This window comes from Anguilla rostrata, chromosome 19 (genome assembly GCF_018555375.3).
Source record: "Anguilla rostrata isolate EN2019 chromosome 19, ASM1855537v3, whole genome shotgun sequence".
Classification (NCBI taxonomy): Eukaryota; Metazoa; Chordata; class Actinopteri; order Anguilliformes; family Anguillidae; genus Anguilla; species Anguilla rostrata.
In genome coordinates, this window is record NC_057951.1 from 3,735,010 (window position 1) to 3,757,059 (window position 22,050).

The window sequence follows — 22,050 nt, forward strand, 5'->3', positions numbered from 1 at the left end:
TAACCGCGAACGAAAACATCGTTACCCATAATTAACGCTGTTTACTTTCTCCGTCTTGCTCTGTTGCTCGGGAAACCTGTTTGTTGTTAGGACTTTGCGTTGCTTTCATCCTCTGTAAAAATTAGTTCCCCCGGAATAATTGCACGTTGTTCCAATATTGATTCTTTTGTTGTTTAGAAATCTTCCGTGTCCCTCCTTGGGGAACCCGATAGTTTAAAGTAATCAATTAAATTGCGGATTAAATTGCAGCGTGTTTAACAGATTTGCATATCCCCGGAAAGCCTTGTGTTTATGAACTAGGCAAATTACCGCTGAGACTTGTTTGCCATTTGAAAAATTAGTGTTGGGATCGTGTTCGAATCAAATGAAGAACATTTGTTATGTTAGGAGAATTTTAATCTGTTTGTTGAAAATGGCTGCCTCCAAAGGATTATACTGGTGCGCTGGTCCCCCAACTGTACCCCTCTGATTTATTTGCTCTTTATCTCCCCCTCTAGGTAAGCTTGTGTCCTGCATGCGGCCATGACCTAAGTCTGTTCTTCTCTGAAAATGTCGCCGCCTTGTGGTAGAATCACCCAATTACAACAGGGCATTTTCAATCTTCCATCACCTGAAGAATGATCTGCTATTCACCTGGGATATCATCCAATTCCGACGTGTCTTGCTCTGATTGGATTACAGTAGACTTGAGAGCACATCTGAATGCTGTTTTTAGTTGTAATAGGAGAGGGCTATATTTAAATTGTTATTTAGAGTGGAGTTTTTACACAGGGAAGCTAATTAGATGGTTCTCTACAGAAAATCTCCAACTGGTCCAAGACATTGTAAAAGTGCAATTATTGTGCGTTTGGTCTTGTGTTTATTCATATTTCTTTTCACAATCCACTGCATGAAGCCATTATAAATGTAATAGTCATGTATGCATCACTCTTAGTCTATGCGTCTGAAAGCCTTTTATGCAAAGTGGTTGGAGCAAGGCAGTTGGCTCGACCCCAGAGTAATGCCAGGCACAGCAGGCTAATCCTGTCAGTATCAGCTTGAGTGTTCGGCTGATTTGGTCTTATTTACTTATTTAGTCACTCTGCTTCAGCGCCCCAACCACTGGAGCACCAAGCCCCCAGCCAGACGGCCCCAAGTTCACAGTTTGTCTCCCCCTGTGGGTCGGCTTGGGCCCTGCACTCCTTCCCAACGGCTCCTCTGTCTGGGTACTCCCCTCCAAGTCCCCCATCGTCGCCCCCTTGTGGTGGAATCACCTATCTACAGTGAATGACTCCTAACCTTCATCACCCCCAAAGCTTGATCTCCTCCAATTCCAATTCACCCACAATATCATTCAATTCTGTCCTGCCCTAGTCTGCAGTAAGATTGGAGTTCATGTGAATGCTTTAGCTGTGAGGGGAATATTTTAATGATTACTTAGAGTTATTTTCTCTGAAGGACCACACTGTACAGCCAGACAGATACTTTACACTCAGCTTCCCCTTTTTAAGTGAATGGAAAACTGATGGGCATTCAGACTGACGTGGACATTAACAAATAAGTGAGTGTTACCTGTAATGCAGATTCAAATCTGACTGTGCCGTGTTGTCAATAGTGATCCAGGAGGGGAGGGGAGGGGGGAGGCAGGGAGGAGGGGGAGAGGGTGGAAAGAGGAAACAAATTTTGTTTCAGAAAAAAATGATTCATTGCCCTCCCTAAAATGCTTATATTCTTTCTGAATAATTCATGAATACGATTGCATAGCATTTTATTTATATACCAAAAGGTCCAATCCCATTGTACACCTGGTTGGTTCGTTTTAAGGGCACACCAGTGTTCAATGTTTAATCGAAAGCAGGTAGGGGAAATCTTTATTTAATGAAAATATGCTATTCCCTGTTTTGCTTACTTATTTAAACCAAATGCTTTACAGGAAAATATACATCAAGGATTTCGCGAATGTGTGCCTATGTACTTTTGACAACACAATGTGCTTCATTGAATTTTACATATTTTCCAGTAAAAAACAAAAAACATTTATTTTAAAATCCAAAGCACAGGAAAGAAAACACAGTGTGCCAAACAACAGCCGCAACAAACCAATTGATCATTCCAAAGAAACAAACCCTTTCAAAAGAATGCAATAAAGCTCAAAGCCCATAGAAACACAGCATGAAAAAAGGTTCACATACACACAGTCACAAAACAAGTCTTACATACAAAGTAGGAACAAAAAAAAAACAACAGTCATAAAAAGGCAAATACATCATTCAGGTTCTTGTTAGTAGTCTCTTGTTTGTGTGTGGACTAGATAATCAGTTCTTTCCAGTGGTCCATCCCCCATTTCAATGTCCACAACTTATCCAGAAAGGGCCGGCGTTGATGCAGGCTTTCTCTCCAACTAAGCAGCAACACACCTGATTCTACTAATCAATCAGAGTCGTTGCTAAGCACCTTGATTAGTAGAATCAGGTGTGTTGCTGCCTAGTTGGAACAGAAGCCCGCACCCACACCGGCCCTTTATGGATAAGACTGAGGGCAACGGGTCCACAACCACACTGTCCTGGAAGAGGTTCAGGATCGTACTCTGTGACGGCTCGCCTACTACACTTGCCCAGTTTTGTTGGCCGCTCTCGGTTTCCTGAACAGGAGGCTGGTGGGCGGAGCTGAGACGAGACCACCTGAGCTGCGTTGTGCCTGATTGAAGTCTTTCGCCCATTCTAGTGTGGCTTGGTGGTTTGCTCACTTGCCCTCTCTCCCGGTACGTTGGTTTGTATTTCAGTTGTTGCATTTTACTACATTCGCCACGATGCTGTTTCCTCATCCCTGCCCATGCATACACAACGGATAGCCCACAGCATAAGTGCCCAGTACATCGATTTGCGATCTACCGGTCGATCGCAGAGGCCATGCTGATAGATCGCCGCGTTATTAAAAAATGCGTCTAATTCTTACCGTTTCATCCATTTCCTACACTTCGCTGATAAATTCTTGGACTCGTTTTTGCAGTAACCCATTTCGCCTAAATCATCTGTACGCGATAAATCGGGTCCATTTTAGGCAGGAAATTCGCTTTAAATATCTGACGGATAATGGTGTGAATCTAAAAGCTTGGATTTTGTCTAGATTTGATATTGGTGTAATGATTTTACTTTTATGCAAATAGGTTTCTATACAATTTGGCTAATATTTTTATGTAATGGTAACAAATTGGCAAGGGCAATCGTGGTGGTGACACAATCTGGTCAATTTTAGGTTTTTCTTTCGATATCCGACGAACAATGGTGTTTTAAATATAAAACTGGATTTTCTTTGCCCACAAATGATGCTGGTCTAACGATTTTGCTTTTATGCCAATGCAGCTATCCTGCAATTGTAGCTACTTTATTTTAGAAAGAAACTACACACATGGTAACTGAAAAACGTAGGCTAGTTAAGATAGTAGTTCTGCCCAACACTAGATACAGAACTCTACAACTGCACACACGCACGAAATGTTGGCTTGTGGTTGTACGCAGTATTAAGACTGAAAAAGTAAATAGTTGGATTTGTTTCATAAAATTATAGACATGTTGCACGCAATTAATTATGTGATGTCTTAATGACTTTGTCCCACCATTTTTAATAACATTGTGTGCAGCCACTGTCCAACGAATTTGTTCTTATTTTTTTGGTTACACTACCACCCCACAGATCGCAAGTCAAACAAGTCTTGGCACCCCTGGCCTGCAGACTTACCACACCTCATTGCTTTCCTTCATTTTTGTAAGCCTACATGTTTTGTTTAATAAAATAAAGAATTATTTGCCCTGTAATTTCCTTGTGTGGTCTCCCTCTTTTGTCAAGACCTTATGAGCCAGGTTGTGACATCCCTGTGACAAAACCTAGGGGGTATTTTATGAAGCCGGTTAACTGAGCTAGCGAGTAAAACCCAGAACAGCTCCTTTTACTTCAGTCCACTTTCCAGATTTGGACCTGCATGAGGGTGTTTGATAGTTTATTATTCTCCCACACATCCATTACATCACATCACCTCACATCACATTTATTGGCACTTTCATCCAAAGCGACGCACAATAAGTGCACACCGAAGGTCACTGGAACAACTGCAATAACACACAGGTCCGCTGAGGTACAATGCTCATTGTGTAACAGTGTATCCATAGCCATGAGTGCATTAAGTCCAATTCACACAGTAAGCATAGGCCAAGTCAGTAAGTTACGCTAAGTCAAACTGGGAGGCATGACGACGAGCTACAACATCAAGATAATCACACATCCAAGCGCTATCTTCCTGTTTATTGCTGAATCGATACTGGGTTCCAGGGTCGGGGTCTCCCTGGGGAAGCGCCATGGGCTGGTCCGAGCAGCACACTGGCTAGAGGAGAACATCATGCCCTGTCAGAGCAGCAACATGTCAAATCATAAGACACATGCACAGAAACCCCGCCCTTGACATCAACCAGCACAGTGCAACGTAACAGTGGTCCGTTTTACTGACACAGGGAGACCAATCAGCACGGTGGGTCCATTCTTCCTCTTGGCTTGCTTTCCCGTGCTCTCTGGGGACAGCGCCTCCTGTGGATCTGTGGGACTCAAAGCTATTCAGCAAGCGTGGACCCTGTTGGGCTCTGTGGTGCAGGAGAGGGAACGATGTCACAAGCATTAGAAGGTGGCAGGTTCGATCCCCCTCCTAACCCACCAACCCACCCAATCACCTGTCCCTCATGCCCCTCAAACCCCTCTACAGTAATGATGGCATAAAAGAACTTTCTGTGGTTGCATGCAGAACTTGTGGGTCCAGCTCCTGTGGTTCTTCCTTGGTTGTCTTGTATTTCTGTGATCTCATCTTCTTCTATCCTCTGAAGCACAGCCAAAAGCACTGAAGCCTTCGTGGTACAGCGGTATCGTCATTGTCTTTGGATGCGAGGGTTGTCGGTTCAAACCCCACCTTCCCCCTTTCTTGCATTTCTGTGGTCTGATCATCTTCTCATCTTCTTCTTCAATCCACTGCATCGACCTGAACACCGTCAGAGCAGCCGTGGCTCAGTGGTATGGTCTCCGTCTCCGGACCCAGAGGTTGGGGGTTCAAACCCAGTTCTTTAGCTTTAGTTCTCTTGAATTTCTGTGGTCTCATCATCTTCTGGGGAGTGCAGAGGACAAAAAAAGGCAAGGACATGTTGGCAGAACGGTATTGTCAATGCCTGCAGGTGCAATGTTGCCGGGTTCGAAACTCATTATTTCTCTTTATTTCGCTTTGGTTTCTGTAGTCTTATCTTCTGTCCACTGCTGCTCCCAAAGAAAACACGAACATGGTGGTGGCGTCATGGTATTGTCACGGGCTCAGAATCGTGAGGTTCTGGGTTCAAGCCCCTGTTCCGCCACTTGTTTTCCATTTCTGCGGTCCCACCTTGCTGACTTCACTGCAAGAAAGACAAAAAAAAACACGTCAAAGTTACGGTGGCGCAGAGGAATGGTCCTCGTCTCCCAACACCAAGGTCTGGGGTTCAATCCCCGCTCTCCCCTTTCAGTTTGTGCAGCTTTTGTCCATTGTTCTGTTTAAATGCGCAAAAAAAATGAACGACAAATGCGAAGGAGTATGTGGCGTAGGGGGCTGGACCGATCCTCAGGAGGTAGAGGTTGATGGTTCGATTCCCCGAGACCGCACCTGAGCAACGTCGGTGGTCCCCAAGGGTGGGGGAGGTGTGTGTGTGGTGTGAGTGGAGGGGTAGGCAATCTGGCCCCCCGAAAATTCCAAGAATACAACATGGGGGTTATAATATTTTTTTTCAAAATCAAAATTTTCTGAAGGTAAAAAAAAAAAAATTTTTTGAAGAGGCCCCACCCTCCATTAGTGCATTACTACTGACAGTCCCCCATACTGCTACGCAATCAAATGAACTCATTTGATTGCAGAAAGGTAGCAGTATGGAAGACTGGCAGTAGTAATGCACTAATATACACCAAATCTGGTGCACAGACACAAAAACAAACAAAACCACTCATGCTTACACAGCGCCTCCATCTGGGGGCTTCCTGCTTCTCCTCAGCATGCAGTGCTACCCTCATGCGTACGCCTTGGGGCTGCAGACAAGCTGTAGTGAGAAAGAAAAAGGGGTGGAAACGTGTTTAAAATCTCCACAATATGTTACATACGAGCATAAATTATGCAAATGAAAACACAGACATTAGCACCTTATCTGAAACTCCACGGTTAGGTAATAGGTGATACGAGTAGTTGTAGACTCAACAGATAACTAACAATGTACCACCAGTAGCATCGCGTGTGCCACTGGAAGAAATAAATCCTTCGGTTTGTGCTCTGCTAACATGAAAAATGCATATGAATATATAAAAAAAGTTCATCACCAATCACAGCAGATGACAATATAATTCATTTAATCACATCCCACTCAAACGGAACTAAAGAGGTACGGAGTTGTCTGCAAAATTGTAAAACCATGGGACGATGATGTCTGTGACACTATAAGATTATTTTGAATTTGGAGGTATTCTCACAGAATGCTACGCTAGCTGGGGCATAGTGTTCTCACCAAACAAGCCCTGGATTACCAAGGAGCTCAAAATCACATTGAATGAGAAAAAGAGCGTTCCAATCAGTGGACAAGTACAGCCAAAACTCATCCAGCACAGGCCGAATAAACAAATGAAGAGGCAAAGAGGACACACAAGGAGAAGGCCTTAAGAGGAGCAGAAGAGAGATGCTTGGAGAGGAAGGAAGATCCACTCAATAAAGATCCACTCAGGTCTACAAACAAAGCAATACCCGGGCCTTCAGTCTACGAAATATTACAGTCAGTCTGCTGAGGCTCTTTACAACTTCTACAGCTGATCTGACAAATATAACATAACATCAGGGGTCTTGGTGTTAACTGAGGAGAGCAGTAATATCTTGTTAATGGTAGAGGACGGTAATATGGTTATGAAAACAGTAAATTTAACAAAGCCAACATGAGCAATCATCTACTGCAATCCTGCCATAACCAACTGGATCCCGTCTTCTGTGTTCTGTTCAACTGCTCACTCAAGGAGCACACAGCACCTATGGAAGTCATCTATCCTATCCCCTGTGCCAAAGAAGACCTGCCCAAAGGATCCTAATGACGTTCAACCGGTGACAGAAACATCTGTCATTAGCCTCTAAACGCAACCTGCCCAATATCTAATACAACTACTTTTAATCACTACTTTAACCATGCACATGACACTGAACGATTCAAACCCAAAAGGAAAATTACAACAATCCCGGGAACTAAACAACTCAACAGTCCACAAAGACATATTGCAGCTTATAAGTTACGTAGCTACCACCCAAAACTAAATACATAATTTAACCAAAAACAGACCAAATCAGTTTCGTTATAGTAGTCTTTAACAAATCGTCAGTTCGTAATCAAGAAAGAGTGACGAGAATGATCAAGAAAACAAAAGCCTTTATATTAATAACAGCTGAATCGCTAGACACAAAGAACATCGTTACCAAGATACGGGGGTTCAGTTTGTTTACACTGACCGTGTTAGCCCAATACATCGTCTATTTACCATAACATGACTAATATTTTAAAAGGTATACTCCTCGTGTTCCCCCAAAACAATAACACAATCTAATTCACAGCTCTCTCTCCAGCATTGCAAATAAAACATGAAAATACTCACTGTTCGCGAAGGAGAAGCGAAACCGCATGCCAACCTCTCAAAAAGGTAAACATTTGGCGTGACGAAAACGGAAGCAGGATGTGTTACCTGGAAAGCGTCTCACCTGCCCCACCTGGCCAAAACTCCAGTTCTGCACAGTAAAATGGATCAACATCCACCGAGTGTTCTATCAACGACCACGCCGTGCCACCATCTAAATAATAATCTAACAGGATTGCAAATAATTTGTGATACCTACTGTTAAACAAAATAATTATTTATATATAATTTATGAAATTTTCATTTTAGTGGTTTACATTAAATGGTAAACACATGTTTAGTTGAATAAACTTGATTTTCCCACAGTCTGAGAGTTTAATTTTTAAAGTATTTTGACTACAGTCTTACGTTCTAAATATGCAATCGTTTTCTGAATGAAAACGATTGAATATTTATTATTTTTTGGACATTTGATTAATGTATTTTTGCTGTTTTTTTTATTGGAGTACATTTTTGCATTATAAATTTTCGTTCAGGAGACCACAGCACAAAGGTATTTTCTTCATCTCTGGGCATACAGCTTGACTGTTCAGACCATGACCAGATGTTTCTGACTGCGGACTTAATTCTTCTAATTAAGAGCTTTGGAATGGCTCACCAGGTAACTGTGTTATTAACCCAGAAATATTTGGTTCAATCCCCACTCTAGCAGCGCCTGTTTGTAATCCAGTGATAACCAACCCTGTTCCTGGAGATCTAACGTTCTGTAGGTTTTCACTCCGACCCTAACAAAGAACCCCTCATTCAACAGTTAAATATCTGCATTGAACTGCTAATTATTTGAGTCAGGTGTGTGAAATTAGGCTTGAAATAAAAACCTACAAGGTGGTAGTTCTCCAGCAACTGGGTTGCTTACCACAGATCACTGTTTTTCCCAATGCCACATCTTCCCCTTCTTGTTCTTGTTGTTTTTGGACAGAATATAAATCAATATTAAGGTACATACCACCACCTGCTGTACTGAAGTGTGTGGTATTGCATCACTTCCTTTAATTTTTCTTGTCAAAATCTTACAGTCTATTTGCTAACCTGAATCTTAGATTCTACTCACTAACCTAGTGATGATGCAATGCGCGTGTTATCACATAACCATGAATGCGACTGTAGGGTATTTTACGCACATAACAATAAGTCAAATTCCACTGCAGACCTGGTTGGTTTCTTTTTAAAGGAAAACCAGCATTTGATATTTCAATCAAATTATTCCTGAGCAGTGGCCCCAACACGTAGAGAGTGTGCGTCCCCTTTCTTCCAGAAAGTGCCCAGTGGCCAAACAGGTCTGGGCCTTTGTTCTCCCCCCCCTCTGGAAGCAGGCTGCTGTCCAGGTTGTTCCCGAGGGCAGAGAAAGGGCTCCAATGGCCCACCTGGAAGTTAGCAGCCGGACAAGCTCTAGTGTTAGTGCCGGGGGGGTGGGGGGGTGGGGGGGTGTGAAATCAATACCAGCGAGCAGGTCCTGTGGGAGGTGAGGAACATCAAGGACTACCAAAAACAAACAGTGGACTGGATCTCCCTCAGGTGAAGGATCCAGAACCTCCTCCAAGATGGTGCTGTGGTGGACTTTGCAAAAAAAAAAGAATAAAGTGATGAAAGAGAAAAGGGGGGGGGGGGGTGGTGGATCAATGGAAAGCACTGATTATCTAGTCCAGACCCGCAGTACTCCTGCGACCACAAACAAGAGTCCACTAGCAGAAGCCGGCACCTGAATTATGTATTTACCTTTCAATAACAGTTGTTTTGTTTCTATTTCGTATGCAAGGCTGTTGTTTCGTGTACCGTGGACCGTTGATTATGTGAACGTTCTGTCAGACTGTGTGTCTCTGTGGGCTTACTGAATTCTTTAAGAAATAGTGTTTGTTGGGAATTATCAATCGATTTCTGTTGTGATGGTTGTTTGGCATGTGATTTTCTTTCCCATACTTGGAAAGAAACGTGTGAAATGCAATAACAGGTATATTTTTCTAGATATTTCGAGGCACATTTTTAAAAAATATGGATGTTCTGTACTTCACTATTTTTAAATCAACTGATTTACTCTTAAATTTGCATCTTAAAATAATATTTAAAGATGTTAACTTTGGAGTAAAGCATTTGTTTTATATAAACAAAATGGTGAATGACCATACTTTCTTTAAACAATGTCTACATTTGCTTAAACATTGAACTGCAACATACCTGTTCTACAGTGTAATTTGGTGTGTACATAAAATAGCATTCAGTCAGACGCACGATTAAGTGACAGAAAATGTATTGTGGGTAATCAGAATGAACTGATCTTCTGGGGCACGACTGACAATAGTTCAGCATAGTCAGATTCGAATCTGCATTACCGAGTAATTACATGTGTCCTTCTGTCATTGTTCAGGTCAGCCTGAATGCCCATCACACTTCCATTCAGTGGGAACCTGAGTGTGGAGCAACTCTCCTGGTATTTGAATCAGTAAAAGCGTAGTCCTTCAGAAAAAAAAATAACTCTAAGTAATCATTAAAATATACCCCTCACAGCTAAAGGCAGCATTCACATGAACTCCAATCTTACTGCAGACTAGGGCAGGTCAGAATTGAATGATATTGTGGGTGAATTGGAATTGGAGGAGATCAAGCTTTGGGGTGATGAAAGTTAGGAGTCATTCACTGTAGATAGGTGATTCCACCACAAAGGGGCGACGATGGGGGACTTGGAGGGGAGTACCCAGACAGAGGAGCCGTTGGGAAGGAGCGCAGGGCCCAAGCTGACCCACAGGGGGAGACAAACTGTGAACTTGGGGCCGTCTGGCTGGGGGCTTGGTGCTCCAGTGGTTGGGGCGCTGAAGCAGAGTGACTAAATAAACTAAATAAGACCAAATCAGCCGAACACTCAAGCTGATACTGACAGGATTAGCCTGCTGTGCCTGGCATTACTCTGGGGTCCAGCCAACTGCCTTGCTCCAACCACTTTGCATAAAAGGCTTTCAGACACATAGACTAAGAGTGACGCATACATAACTATTACATTTATAATGGCTTCATGCAGTGGATTGTGAAAAGAAATATGAATAAACATAAGACAAACTCATTTTAGTTTTATAATGTTTTGCATCAGTGGGGACTTTCTTAAGACAACCAATTAAGTACATACATGCTTGACTAACCTGGTTATAAACAAAATAAAATATTCAATTTCAATTATCCTTGGGTTGTACAATAATATAGCACGCTTTTCTGCTTGTAAATTAAACATACATACATCAATAAATAATCAGTCAAACCACTTTTCAACAGATTTTTTTCCAGAAAATCTGCATAATTTTGAGCATTCTCTTATCACATAAGTGTCCAGTCACATCCGAAAAGGGCCGATGCCGGAGTAGATTTTTGTGTTTTTCCGATACAGTTTCGCTCACAAAAAACCGCGGTCGCTTCCCGCGTGCCCCCGAAACCACGCCGCTAAATGTCATTGGATAAGAGCCGCGGGGATTCGGAAAGGAGCTCCCAGGCGCTGCCTCTCCGAAGACGTAGGTAAGAAGAGATCACTGTCAGGCAGCGCTGCAGAGTTGCCTCTTAAGCCCTTGAGCCCTCCATACAAGGGCTTTCATTTCATCAGGTGCCATTACACCGCCAAGCAATCACTCCACGGCCGGAGGGAATGAGGGAATGAAAGGTTTGGAGAGGACCTTAAACCATCATAAATCGGACGCTCCCACCCACACCGTTGCTCGCGAACGGGACGGCTATAGAACTTGTCTCACGAAAGGCCCGGTAACCGCGTTGACTGGAGGTCGGCAATCTAGGGCACCTATGACAGAAAATAAACATTTAAAAAAGTACTAATAATACCAACGAAAGAAAAGCAGTTGCGGTTCTGCCGATGTCACAGCAGTTTTGAAGCCCCATTAAAAGATGCAATCCACGCAGCATCCATAATGTACGAACGCTACAATAACAAACGCATTGACTTCGACCAGCTAAATGTGACAAATGTTATTACCGCCGGTGCCTTTGGTCCGCAAGACACTCTCAGCAGCATTTAATGAAAAAAGGCTACTTTAATTTTCTCATTTTTGCTGTCATTCCGCACTAATATGATGTACAGTGCTAATGAGCGCATATGCTCACAGAGACTGTAAAGAGAGTTTCAGGCTGCAGGGGATGATACAGTAGGTTCTATATCCCATGATCCTTTGGAGCTCCATGGTAATGAACTAATAACTTCTATATCCAGCCTAGGCGGTTGTCCTCATTTCCTACCTGATGCTACCACAGCTACCAATAAAAAAGCATCAATATACTGCTGTAGCATCCTGGGGGATTTATTGTCGAGCACAAATAAAAATATAAAAGCCCGGTTTCCTTATAGATACAGTTTCCCTGCAAGAATCACATACTTGAGCCAAATACGAGCCTCAGATATAAAAAAAAACAACATTCGAGGAGACAATTTAAGAAATACAAACAACAATCTCACACAAGAGAGCGGCTCATTGAACAGCATGTACTGCTGAAAACTGTTTGCAGCCTACAGACATTTTTTTTCTTAAATGTTGCAAATATTATTATTTTTTGTATTTATTCTATTTAGAGCTTATGCATCCTAGACGTGCCTTACAAAAGTGTTTATTGGTGCTGTCTTCTTACTCCTTTTTTTGTCAAGAAAGATAAATGTTGAAATGTTATTAAAACAGAGGATTTCGGTTCATAGGAATACAGTTTACCATAGAACTGATAAAGTTCTCCCCAAAGCACCATCGCGCACTTGAGTGTTTTTTATTGACCAGCATCTCAATCATCGCAGCTGGGAGCAGGGAAGAGCACCATTTGCGTTCCAGCTCATTAGCTTTTCCGCGCGTTTTTATTCCGCAGACAGACCTCTAGCGCAGCAAGCGCTGCACATAAGATGGATTCGCCGCCTGTAGATTTGTTTTTACGCCTTTACAACTCACCAAAAAGATGCTAATTACTGAGAGGAATCACAGCTGGTGGAGCCTTGACACTTGGACTTAACAATGCCCTCTTGTGGTAAAACATTGCCATTGCGTACTTTGACAGACAAGTCTAAGGGTACGTTTAAGCGTTTTAGCCGCTTATTTTATTTATTTGCTTCCCTTCCTTCGCTCCTTTCCCAGTATGGAAGGTCAAACGGCTCAACAAAAAAATGTGATATTGACGTCTGGAATCGCGCGTTTTTGCGCGTTGTCGCACGTGGATGCATTCCTATCGCTTATTTTATTGGTCCTTTGTCTCCAAGGCCCTAGACTGATGCGGAATTCTGTCGAGGTGCGTCATCATTTGACGACATGCCAACCGGGTAAATACTCCTTTAAAGAGCGAGGAGCTCGGAGGCTCGTGAAGAATTCCTGAGCGAGGAAACGCGAGTGCATCCTTTGCAGAAGTATTTCTTCGGAAAGCGTGTAATGTAATATATATATAACGATCGGCCCGTAGATCCACCTCTCCCCATCTGCCACGTCTGTAATTGACGCGGCTTCAAACCGATGCTTGAATGAGCGAGGACGCTCAAATTGCCTTAAACGGGTTTTCTTGATTCCTCTATCCCCCGCCTCCTTCCCTTGCTTCCTACGTCTTCGTCTTGTGAGCGGGCCTCAAAAGCCCACGACCTTGAAAAGCTTGTGTGAGGAGCCATCATTTAATATCATGCATTCTTAAAGGTCACGGTCCCAACTTCATAATTCTGAACCCAATTTCAACTGTTAACAATAACCCTACTGAACATCATACATACGTCTTGCAATCTGGTTAGATAACTACTTTTTTTTGTTTTTGAAGACTCGTTGAGGCTTGGTCTTCATTTAGAGCCCTTATTCGGCAATCTTCCAGTCCATCTAGGCAGACTTTTTAACGTGTCCACATCCTAATCTCTTGTCAAATGACCAATTACCTTCTACTGTACCTCCATCCAATTCACAGCTGGGTAAAATGGATTTGAGTTATTACGCACAGTGGAGCTGGAACAATCTGCCAGAAATTACCAAATTACAGCGATTTTATTCCTCTCGGTAATTCCGGAATCGCTAGTACGTTCTTTAAAAATGCAACCTCGCACCTGTTTTTACATAATGTTGTAACGAGTTATCTATTTGTCTTTTAACGTTCTCTGTTTGTCGCTTATTCCGCTGGGGTTTTTTTTCCCCCCTCCTGGTCGTTTCCTCCGTCTCTCCTGCTCTGCGTCTGAGTCTGAGTCGCGTAACGGCTGTGTTTCTCTCCTCTTCTCTTCTCTTCTCTCTCTCTTCTCTTCTCTTCTCCCTGCTTCGGGCTCCTGCCTGGAGGAGGAACATTACATTACAGGCATCTAGCAGACGCTCTTATCCAGAGCGACGTACACAACTTTTACACAGCATTTTTACATTGTATCCATTTATACAGCTGGATATAGGCCTATACTGAAGCAATGCAGGTTAAGTACCTTGCTCAAGGGTACAACGGCAGTGTCCTACCCGGGAATCTAACCTGCGACCTTTCGGTTACAAACCCAGTTCCTTACCCACTGTGCTGCACCCCCCCCCCCAGCCTGACAGCACCACCCCCCTGGCCTTCCTTCCAGCTCATGATCCCGTCATGGCCAGAGTCATCCTTTTCTCCAGTTCGCACGTTCTCATCAACAGTCACGCCCCGTCACTTTTCCTGTTCGTTGCGCGTGTATTTTGTAGTGGGCCTCTTTTTTTCGGGTTGCCAGCCTGTGGCAGATGGGCTTCTGTCCATCTCATTCCCGGGGCCATCCTCACGCTTCGCAGTCCGCGTGGTCCTGAGCTTGCCGAGGCCACCGCGCGGCTCCCGCATGCTGTAGGCACGGCGCGAGCTTTTCTGAGCCAAACTGGAGGGTTTGCCACTGACCCCCCCGGGAAACAACAGACAGCTGCCATTTTGGCTCCCCTTTTCCCTTTTTTTCTCTGACAACGTGGCACTCTCACACGAACACCCATTTCGAATTTGAAATCGGAAGATGGACTCAGTATTGAATAGAAACTCCGGCGCTGGAATTCGTCCCGCAGGGCTGGTTTTTGATGTTTTCCGGCACCGCTTATTCATTTAAGCCGTCGATTGGCTGAAGAATCCACACGCTTTGTTCTCAAGGCCGTAATTAGCGACTGATTGAAGGGAAACCACAAATAAACGCAGCGGCCCTCCAGGGCTCGAGTTGGACACCACCGGAGCGCTATTATTTATAGCCGGGCACATTAGCGTTTCCCTTTTGTGACACTTTTCTTTCATAAAAAGCCAGCTGGTAGTTTGGCATTTTCCCAGAATGAGTGTTATTTTATTATACGCCATCTTTTTTTATCGTGGCTGTATAATGTCATGTTTTTGATTTTTTTTTTTTTAAATTATTATTGGAAAAACTACGTTACGCTGGCTCGAAATTTTGGAATCCGTCTGGCAGCCCAGTGAAAACGACTGAACGTTTGGCACAAACAAAGCACAAACGTTAATTACGAGCTTGTGCTTTTCAAAACGTATTTCTTCCGCCTGGTAGAACGTGTTGCGTACGTCCCAACAGCGGTAAACCGCGTTCTACTTATTCCAGCTGTCCCGACGCTCTCGTTGACGCCTGAAATGTGGCCTCTGGTTCGGATTCTGGAATACTGGTGCATTCCGTTCGATTGGCCCGTTTGATGTTTTCACCTTGGTCCTCAGCGTCGCTCCCTTCTGTTTCGGCCATCGCCAGAATGGCTACGCGTATTTCACAGGACCCGAAATTGGGGCTTTCGTGATGTTCCGCGAGATCACGGCGTTCGCTATCAAAGCCACTTTTCCCGTCGCTGTTGTTCGCAAATTAGTTTCCCTCTCGGCGATCGGCGCCGTCCGCGCGACCGTAGTAGGCTACAGACGACTGGCGTTCTCCCTCAGCGCCCAGAAACCCTTTCAGGTGGAGTCGTAAACAATACATCCCGGAGTGAGTTTTTTTTTTTCCACAGCAATCTGAGAAAAAGGTTTGAGACGGACAGACCGTTTTTTTTTTTTTTTTTTTTTTAACTTTTATTGATTTTTTTTGCAGGTCTCATTTGCATCCTTTTCATCTCGAAGCGAACCCCGAGCTTTCTGATCTCAATGCGCCCCTGATTAGAGCGACGTGCCTTCAATCAGCCGCCACCTCGCCGAGCGGCGGAAGTGTCTCTCGAGGCTCCGTCTCATCAGGCGGACTTTGGCGGAGCGGACTCGCGTCCTCGCAACCCTGCAATTTCCCATCACTCAAAAGTGCCGGTTTCGAGTTTCCCCGCACCTTCGGGGCTGCTGGAAAGACAATTTCTTTTTTTTTTTTTTTTTTTTTGCGCGCGCGTTGTTTGCCGTTGGAGGAAAGGCATTCAAATATTGTCCAACCGTACCCGTATCAATAAATGTAATGCATGTTATTATGTACTCCTCTGCTCGTATAGCGTCACTGCAGCAAGAACAAATTATTTTAGCCGCTCGCGCCATCCGGGATCACGTGACCTGGCTGCGGCGTTCTGCTTGCCCCCGAGCGTGCTTTACGGCATACGCCCACGTCCAGCGCGGCGCCATTTTGAAAAGCGAAGAAGACTGTATTGAAATGCGCAGGCCGGACATTCATTGGTTGAATCACACGACCACTGGCACTTCTTGAATTTCTCAGAGTCTTTTTCTGCCCACCAGTGCTCTCCCAATCTTTGGGGGTGGGGAGGACGGGGGGATCTTTATTATAATGCCGACACAAGTGATTAATAGTCCATCAGCTTGGCCATGAATAAAGATGAACGGTTGCTTCGTTTGTGCATCCCGGTGAGCCTCTGCTAGACCGCAGCCCTCCGTGTGTTCCACACTTCAGTACCTCACACACCCACACCCTCACCCCACCTTCTCCTTTCCCCACCCCTGCACCCCCACCCCGCCTTCTCCTTTCCCCACACCCCTGCACCCTCACCTCGTCTTCTCCTTTCCACACCCCGCACCCTCACACCCCAACCCCTTCTCCTTTCCATAATGCACACACGAGTGTTAATGTCCATCAGCTTGTCCATGAATAAAGATGAACGTTCTCCTTGTGCATCCCCCGTGACCCCCTTTCTCATCCCACCCTCCGTGTGTCCACACTTCAGTACCCCACACGCCCACACCCTCACCCCGCCTTCTCCTTTCCCCACAACCCACACCCCCTTCTCCTTTCCCCACACCCCCACCCCACCTTCTCCTTTCCCCACACCTCCGCACCCCCACCCCTTCTCCTTTCCCCACCCCTGCACCCCCACCCCACCTTCTCCTCATTTTTAAATTTGGGTTGTGGCACTGGTGATGAATACAGTACATTGGATTTTTCAGAATAATTTTTTTTTCCAGTTGATGAAATAGTTGAGTTCCCAGTGAAAGGATTTTTTAAATCGTGTGATACCGTTCCGGTGCCAAATTGGAAAGATGACAGAGCCGCTGATTTGGATATCTGGGCGGTGCCAAACGGGAGATTAATTACACGTGACCTTACGTTCGGTAATTGCACTTTCGTGGCGGTTGATATACAGATATTCTGGCAAGACGAAGATTTTTCTCCCTGAATTTCTCGCTTCCGTGTATCAGTCATCCACTTTAGAAATACGACCGCACTCAAATATAAACCATTAATCAATGTAATATAACCATGCAGCAGCAAGACATCCTAGGGTATAAAAAAAGAGCATTAAAAAAAAAAACTGAAATACAATCTCCAGCTCCCCATACAGTCCTGCCCTTGTATTGAAGGTAATGCTCTTTAGACTGGACTCTGACATTGATTCTGTGAGGTGCCGGTGGAGGGAACACGGAGATGAATTTCTGTCCGAGATCATCCTTCCATCGCACTGGGGTTTATTTAAATCGGCCGTAAAATGTTGACTCCGGATACGCTGGAGGCTTCTTCACCTTCTCGATTTCGACCGGCAAATATTAAAGATTCATCAGCGCGCATAACTAGAACTATAATTTCGGCTGAGCTTCGCCGATGCCCGCGGACGTGATGACTGACTGCTTCCTCCCGCGGTCTGCTATTATTATTATAACCTTTACGGCTTCCTGCAGGATCACCGTTATTAGGAATATGCTAATTCTCTTCGTAACACACACAATATCTAGGTACACCAATAATTCTACTCACTTTATTTGAATAGCTGTTACTAATACACAGTCATCGGTACAAAGACTATATTGAGATACGGGCTCGGAAAAAAGGAAGGTGTAAAAAAAAAAAGGAAAAATCCAAAGCTAGAATGGTCCGGAATCCGACTATCCAAGAATACATTTCAAAGAGAAACCATCTTGCAACCAAACAAGGCGGTATAAACACTATGTACGACAACACAGAACATCTCTCCGCATCTCTATGGGAACCCGTCCATCTCATACTAGGCGTTGTAATTTCCATCTTTCAATCGGAGGGCCTCGTGACATGGAAGAACGGTCCTATAATTTGAATTCTGACACAAAGCACGCAGGAAGAAAGTGCTTCACCTCCATGGCATCTGAGAGAAACGCTTTTTTTAACACTGTTAAATAGTTAGCACATTTAAATAGACATACTGCAATCCACAGCGATCCCAAAAATGCAACAGAAACATGCGTTGACAACAGACCTGGGTCAAATACATATTTGAAGTGTTCTCAAACACATTTACACGAGATACACAGCCTGGTGCAATTGCGCATGTTGCACCACTGCCTTATGTTGTGAAAGCATTTTAAATGTTTTTTTAAGAGACATATTTAAAAGTAATTGCAAACACATGCAAATGTATTTTAAAATACATTTGTAATTTAAATACTCAGTATTTGTAAATGCTGTATTTCAAATAATTTCTGAAAAGTAAAAGTTAAAAGTAATTAAAATACTTTAAATATGTTTTTGACCCAGGTCTGATTGACAACATCAATTATTGGAAGGCTACAAATATTCAGTGCTATTATGTTTCTGTAGTAAACGTTATTCACTGAAATGTATACCATTATGGCGGCATCTTTTGTCTGTGTAGAGTGCAATTCATTCACCGAAGCCAACTCAAAAAAAAAGTATTGGTTTTCAGAATTCAGATAATGCTGTTACCTGGCAACAAACTCATATCTTTCGCACATTCACCTGAACAGCTCAAATGTTCTCATTTTTACTGCTCGAGAGCTGAATTTCTTGAAAAATTAAAGGTCAAGACGGTAATAAAGGAACGTGTTCCCGTTTCGTTCCTTCAAAGAAAAATAAAATAAACCAAAATAAATTAATTGTTGGAGTATTATTATTCTTTATTTCAGTGGCAGTTTCCATGATAAGTGAAGTATTTTGAGAAAATACTTGATCTCTTTCAAAGCAATTTATAAAATATTTCACTACAAGCTGAAATATTGTTAATTAAAATAGGTATACACTGCGAACAAAAAAAGCTCCACATTTACAAAATTGAACAGAACACTGACGCCGCTCATTGAATTAAAAAGTAAAAAAAGCATACAACCAAACATTAAAAACAATGGGTATAAAACCAGTCGCCCCCCCAAATACACGAAAGCACCTTGATTTCCTACTTGGGTTCCCCCCCTCCCCCCTCTAAATACACGTTATGATATGGAAAGCGGGGGTGTTGTTATTAATTTGCAATCATCACGTTGTCTGGTACTGATTTACATCAGTAAATCAACACCAGACAATGAGAAGAACCGTGAAGGCCTACTGAAAAAAAAAAATCTGTTCCAATTTGTCTTATCGGATGAAGAATTTCTTTTATTTATGAAACTGATGAGTTTTTCCCATGAAGCCAGAAACCGAACTCGTTTTTTTTATTATTTTTTTTTAGAGATATTTAATATTAAGAGTTAAAAAAAAACAAAATATGTAATTTTTAACAACTCTTCCCGGCTGAAACAGGCCAATAAACGGAGATGCAATGAGCCACGGAAGCAGATGCTTTTCTCGACCGCAATCCCATTATATTCATTACAGCAACGTGTATTAATGACAGAACTGCGTTCTCTAAGACAGATAGCCCCGCTGAAGCTCGTCTAATGGAGTAATTCGAAAAATCGTTCCTTTGAAATCTTGGGGTTTCTCGATTCGGTACGAGGCAACAATACTAATGGTACCATGTTTTCACAACACGTTTTTTCTTTTTTTTTTTTGCCTAACACAACAAGGACACAATTAAACAATAAAATAACACTTTATATATATATTAAAAAGAAAAAAAAAAAAAAACAGAACACAGGGAGAACTAATGTACAAAATGAAACTGCTGCATTAAGGAAACTTTACCCAAACTCCCCTAATATTAGCAGTTATGAGACTCTAGCACTGAGACCGTTAGACGAGGGAGCCAGAGTGGAAAGACTTGAGCAGACTCCGCTGCAAACACCGGGAGGAAGGGAGCACGCAGCGAATTTAAAGTAAAACGCGCTCCACATTCCAGAATGTTCCGTGGAGCACGCGATTGCTGTGTACGAACAAAACCTCCTTGAGCTTTTTAGTACCACCTCTTAAACGCGCACGACTCGACGGAAAGGCCGAGTCCCATCTCTCTGACATCCAGAACGTTCCCCAATCGCAGCCGCGCCGCGGAACGACACAGGACGCGGAACCCGTTCTCCAAGCGCAAATGTTGCACCGTGGGACGTAATTCACGCGACGCCGTGCACAGACCTTTATATCAAACAAACAGCTCTGCTCCGAGATTGAGAAAGTGAGTGAGTGAGAGAGAGAGAGAGAGAGAGAGAGAGGGAGGGAGGGAGGGAAGGAGGATGGAAGAGAGAGATCTGGGCTGGGGATTTTCAGAAATGAAAAAAAAAAAAAAAAACTCAGACGTTAGATTTTAGCACAAATCCTTAGAGGTTAATATCAGATTTACACTGAGCTCAAACCAAAGGGCATCTTTAATCACCCAGAGGCTACAGCTGCTCCCCTCTCCACCAACAAACAGCCTCCCAGCCAGTGCTGTCACCGTCCCGGTTTCGAGACCGCACGGCAAACCGAACACTCTCCGCGGATGAGCGGCAGCCCCCCCACCCCCCCCTTCACGATTACCTCCCGAAAGCAGAATCTCTCCACTTCCCCCGTCAGGTAAACGCAGAGGCACAGGTGTGTCGTGTTTTTTTTTTTTTGTGGACGTGTAGGAGAGGAGACACGACATCCTGGCGGTGGAAACGAAGGGGGGGGGGAGAAAGGCTGACGTGTCGTACGCGGACGGGGGTGCTCCGCGCTGGAGTTCCGAAACCCCCCCCCCCTCCAAACCGCCTCAGATCGCTTCTTCGGGATGAACATTTAGGAGGAAGCCACCTCTGCGCCCGATTTTCAGAGCGCGAAAAACAACCGGCCAGATTCAAAAGGGCCACCGTGACACCCCCCCCCCCCAGTGAATATTCCGTCTTGAACAACCCGTTCGCTAGTTCACTAGCACCAGCACACTCACATCACACAGACCCGGCCGCACACTTCACCGGACGCCGAAACGCAGACGCCGCGTGTAAGACGCCGCATGACAGCCACTGCCCTAACGACCGTCGCCCTAACAACCAGTCGTTCTGTAACCCGCCGGCCTGCGGGCTCGCTCTCGCGGCTGCGGGCGGGAGACGGGACCGCGAGCGCCGTCCTGTCGGACCCCGCCAAGGGCGAAAGGCTCTCGTTATCGACCCGCTGCCCGCCCCCCAAAAAATCGATTCCGGCTCTCCTTCCACAGGGCGGAGAAGAGCAGCGAGACTCCCTCCGATCGACGAGGGGGATGGGGTGAGGGGAGGAGGAGGAGGAGGAGGAGGCGGGGGGGAGGGGTGGGGAGTTTTTTAAATTCAGTGCAGATCAGAGATCAGGGTGGAGAAAAAGTCGTCTGCGTTTATTGGAAAGCAGTAATGTCGGAGGACACGACTGCGGTTGTTGGGGGCGAGCTTTTTGGTCCCTCCTTCCCCCTGCCACATGAAAAAGATCCACCCCCACCCCCCCCCACCCCTTCACTAAATGATATGGGAGTAGAGATAGAGAGAGATGCAGGGAGAGAGAAGGATACAAAGCGAGAGAATGGGGGAAGAGCGAGAGAGAATGAAAGAAACAGGGAGTGGGTGGGGGGGGGGGCAGCCGAGGTCTGCGGAAAGGAAATGCCGAATGCGGAACCGGTTCTCGAAGCGCAAACGTTGCACCGTGGGACGTAACTCACGCGACACCGTGCACAGCTCTTTATATCAAACAAACAGCTCTGCTCCGGCAGTGAGAATGGGAGAGAGAGAGAGAGAGAGAGAGAGAGGGAGGGAGAGAGACAGAAAGAAAGAGAGAGAAAGAGAGGTGGAGAGAGAGAGACAGACCTAGAGAGAGAGCGAGAGAGAAAGAGGGAGGGAGAGAGAGAGCGAGAGAAAGAGAGGGAGAGAGACAGAAAGAAAAGGGGAGGGGGTTGCAGCTGATGTTTGCAGAGAGGAAACGCC

The 22,050-nt window shown here is 44.5% G+C and overlaps 1 protein-coding gene and 2 long non-coding RNA genes across 3 annotated transcripts in view; 1 reads left to right on the forward strand and 2 right to left on the reverse strand.

Moving 5' to 3' along the window:
* The first annotated feature begins 1,654 nt into the window (after nucleotides 1-1,654).
* LOC135245794 (uncharacterized) lies at nucleotides 1,655-3,794 on the forward strand. Its single transcript, XR_010327405.1, has 2 exons — nucleotides 1,655-2,740; nucleotides 3,673-3,794. It is a non-coding gene; the product is annotated as an uncharacterized LOC135245794 (long non-coding RNA).
* A 165-nt stretch (nucleotides 3,795-3,959) lies between these two features.
* On the reverse strand, nucleotides 3,960-7,796 carry LOC135245793 (uncharacterized). Its single transcript, XR_010327404.1, has 3 exons — nucleotides 7,657-7,796; nucleotides 5,992-6,074; nucleotides 3,960-5,402 (listed from the first exon to the last, which is right to left on the reverse strand). It is a non-coding gene; the product is annotated as an uncharacterized LOC135245793 (long non-coding RNA).
* Nucleotides 7,797-18,879: 11,083 nt separating this feature from the next.
* tspan9a (tetraspanin 9a) overlaps nucleotides 18,880-22,050 on the reverse strand; it is a 19,726-nt gene continuing 16,555 nt past the window's right edge. The window contains exon 6 of the mRNA XM_064318698.1: nucleotides 18,880-22,050. This exon is cut by the window's right edge and continues 1,800 nt beyond it. The gene's annotated coding sequence lies outside the window, so the exon portion shown is untranslated.